Source organism: Cucurbita pepo, chromosome LG10 (assembly GCF_002806865.2).
Source record: "Cucurbita pepo subsp. pepo cultivar mu-cu-16 chromosome LG10, ASM280686v2, whole genome shotgun sequence".
Lineage (NCBI taxonomy): Eukaryota > Viridiplantae > Streptophyta > Magnoliopsida > Cucurbitales > Cucurbitaceae > Cucurbita > Cucurbita pepo.
Window position 1 is genome coordinate 6009279 of NC_036647.1, and position 4419 is coordinate 6013697.

Genomic DNA, 4419 nt, shown 5'->3' on the forward strand with positions numbered 1-4419 from the left:
CAGATATTATATTCTATGTTCCTACTAGGGTCGGGTTAGAGATTATATTCTCTGTTCCTACTAGGGTCGGGGCAGATATTATATTCTCTGTTCCTACTAGGATTGAGCTAGAGATTATATTTTCTGTTCCTACTAGGGTCGGGGGCATATATTGTATTCTTTGTTCCTACTAGGGTCGGGTTAGAGATTATATTCTCTGTTCCTACTAGGGTTGGGGTCAGATATTATATTCTCTGTTCCTACTAGGGTCGAGCTAGAGATTATATTATCTGTTGCTACTAGGGTCGGGGGCTAAACATTATATTATATTTTTGTTTATCAAATATTATTGAATTTGTTAGTATATTTTAATATAGGTGTATTCTCGAGCTTCTTAGGTCACATTTGAGAGAAAAAACGTGAGTGAAAAAATATGTTAAAAATAATTTCAAAGGAAGCAATGTTATAGGCTAAGAGCGATTAAGCAACAACAATAACTTTGATGGTATGTAACTCAGTAAGAAAAGTTGACAACTAGTTACATCCTCTATAATACTTTTTTTTTTTTTTACATTTTAGCCCTAACGGGTGTAAACATGATTTTGGTGACCAGTATACACCTCATATTGACACAACAAGAATAACAAAGGTCTATCTAGCATGAAAGCAAGTAAAAGAGGTTTGGAACGAGTATATGGGTCATGGACAACACATCCTGGACAAGCATGACTGATGTAACGGCCCAGATCCACGGCTAGCAAATATTGTCCTCCTTGGATTTTCCCTTTCGAGCTTTTTCCCTCAAGGCTTTAAAACGCGTCTACTAGGGGAAGGTTTCCATACCCTTATAAATGGTGGTTTGTTCTCCTCCCCAACCAACGTGGGACATCACAATCCACCCCCCCCCCTTCGGGGCCCAGCGTGCACTCTTTCCTTCCTCCCATCGATGTCGGACCACCCCCAAATCCACCCCCGTTTGGGGCCCACGTCCTTACTGACACACCGCCTCGTGTCTACTCCCTTTGGGGCCCAGCGTCCTCGCTAGCACTATTTCCTTCCTCCCATCAATGTCGAACCGCCCCCTTTTGGGGCCTAGCGTCCTTACTGGCACACTGCCTCGTGTCTACCCCCCTTCGGAGAACAGCGAGAAAGCTGGCACATCATCCGGTGTCTGGCTCTGATACCATTTGTAACGCCCCAGATCTACCGCTAGTAGATATTGTCGTCTTTGAGCTTTCCCTCAAAGGCTTTAAAACGCGTATACTAGGGGAAGGTTTTCACATCTTTATAAATGGTGATTTGTTCTCCTCCCTAACCAACGTGGGACATCATAACCGAGACATCCGACATGTGGCCATAGACACCATGCTTGGGACAAGTATGACTACGACACTTGTCACACATGCTTTGTTATCTGAGTCAGTAGACGAAGAAGAAAGAGTAGAAATTTTACGTTCCCGTGAATTAGGGTCAGGAACGAGGCAAGGTAGAGATAGATGATTAAAAAAAATAATAATAAAATGACTAAATATCTTTTTAGTTGCTAAATAATTAAATAAATAAAAACGAACGATTTTGTAATTTAAAAATAAATAAAATAATGTTAATTTAGCCCAAATTATATTTTTCAAGGAGCAAAACATTTAAACCTATTTTTCAAAATTAAAAAAAATAAAATAAACGCTTAAATCTTTTTTTTTTTTTTTTTTTAAGGAAAAAAAAAAACCCTAATAAGACCCTATAAATAGGACGGAACCAAAACCCTAGGGTTCAATAACTACTTGATCTTATCAGAGCCGGGACTGAGAAATTGTGAATGGCGGTTCCATCGCTAATGCCTCGATTCCCTTTCTCTTTCTCTCGATCATGGCGGAGCCACCCTCCCTTCTTGCGAGGGCTGCTTTGGAGGCTTTACTATGGCTGAAGAGGAGAGATCCATGGGGAGTTCTTGGTATCTAGTCGGCCTGATTTCCCTCTCTCTTTTGTTCCAGCAATGACGACTGCCTGCTGTCGGAGCCTCCGTTCTATTTGACTCGGCGATGATGGCTTCGCAGGCTTGTACCATAAACAACACCGTCTTTGGTTTTTGCGCTTTTTTTTTTTTTCTTTCGTTCTTTCTCTGTTTATGTGTGATTTGGTGCTGATTCAAAGGTTTAGCTTCCGTTATTTATTTTCTATGCTTATAAGCTGTCGTTCTTTTTTTCGTTTATGAACTGATTTGGAGTTCTTTCCTTTCTATTTTCCGTCTTCGATTTCAGCAGTCTAGAGATTATCACTTCTTTATACTTAGGTTTATGAATTGCGTTGAGATTTTGAAGAAAATTTTATGTTGTTTACATTACATTTTGAGGTTCAATTGATCTGATTTCGAGGTTTCCATTTTTCCTTGTCTGAAATACAAAGAAATGCCATGAACTTTACTAATTGTTGCAATATTATCTGGAATCAAAAGCCTTTCCCAAGTTTTTGATTTATGACTGGTTGGAGAAGATAGTGGCATGTTCTTGGAAAATTTCTCAGGGACAACCATTTGCTTAGGAGGACGCCGGATCATTTCAAACTCTTAATATCGGGGAGATGTACAATTCATCAGACTCGAGGAACTTTCTCCACACCAAAAATCCGGTTTTAAGCTCTCTACAAAGCACAGTTGCAGAAGGATGACTTAATACGTATGTCGAACTTTTGTGTCTGAGGGATTCTTACGTCTAAACTGAGTGGTGAGCAGATTACTGGAATGGTATATAGGCCCCCTGGGTCATGAATTTGTAGTAGTGCTTTTCGTTTCTCTTGTTTGGTGAAGATGGTGTGTATCATTCTACAAAGATAGAATTAAGTTGATAAATTTGGTTTATGAGCGGTTCCATCAGCATCTTCACTGGTTACCTTCATTCCTTGCTTGGTTAGCCTCTAAAATATCTAGTTTTACCCTTTTGGCCCAATTTTTAACCACTAAACTTTTGCAAGGATTAAATTTGTTGCTTAATTCTTCTCGCGCAAACTTTTTGTCAAGTCTTCTCACTCACTCTTGTTCGTGGTTGTTCTTGGAGTGGGACGGCATTGTTTGATATGGAACGAGGCAGCTCCAGTAGCTTCCCAACTAAAAGTTGAGAACATCGTTGGTTATTTGCTAGCATATAGAGATTACTTCTCATATAACACTCAGCATGGAATAAAGAACGAGACAGTGAATGTTTGAGTAAATCAACTTACAGTTCATCCGGACCCTGAATAATCTAATCAAACCTATGTAGGAGGCCCATTGTAACATCTAAATCTACGTGGAATTGTCTTTTTTTTTAGCTTTTTTTTCTTTTAAGTGTTCTTTTTGAGCTTTCTTTTTCGAGTTTCTCTACTGGTCTGTTGGTATATGTTGTCCTTTTTCTTTTAAGTGTTCTTTTTGAGCTTTCTTTTTCGAGTTTCTCTACTGGTCTGTGGTATATGTTGTCCTTTTTTAGCTCACTTTCGAGGTTTCCTCAAGATTTTTTTGCTAGGGAATAATTAGTTATATATGAACAAAAACAAAATATTAGTATTCACAATATTTGTGGGTTGAAGCCAAGACACCCCAATGAGGAGAGCCCTTTATTTCAGATTGTTATTGAGGAGAGCCCTTTAAGGTAATTTCAGATTGATATTAAATATTTGGTTTTAAGATGGTAGGTGAAAGGTGACTTCTAATCGAGTAAAGTGACTTTTAATTGAGTAACTCTAAAAGGTGAAAGGACGTAGTTGAGAGTCGAACTCAAGGTGCTGGATTCAAAGGTCAGTGTGCTATCCAACCATAGAACCAAATGATTCACCTTCTAGACTTGAAATAATCTTAAGTCATTGAGTGTTAAACTACTCCTGAGTGCTAACCACTACACCATAGAATCAAATGTTATGCTAGATTCAAAGTGACTTTTGTAATGAAATCACTTTAAGGGCAGACTGAGAGTTAAACCTAAACGTTAGATTCAAAACCCTAAAAGGTGAGGTTCTAACGGGACTCAAAGTCCAAAGTGCTAACCACTACACCATACAACTAAATGTTTAATATTAGTCCCTATAATGAAATCGTCTTAAGGCTGACCAAGGCTCCCCTATCGGAAGTAAACCGAGAGTCCAGACTAGGTGATTCAAAGGTTTGATATTAGTCTTATATTGTCTTAATGGCTGACTATGGTCATATTGGGAGTCGAGCCCAGGTTGCTGGAATCAAAGTCCAGATTGCTAACCACTACACCATAGAACGGACTAACCGAGAGTTAAGTGAATCTAGCGAAAGACGCTAGATTCATAACCCTAAAAGGTAAAAGGGTCGTTGGATTCAAAGTCCAGAGTGCTAACTGCTACACCATAGAACCAAATGTTTAATATTATTTATTTTGGGCCGACCAAGAGTTAAACCTAGACGATGTTTACATTCAAAGTGACTTTTGATTTAACCCTAAAAAA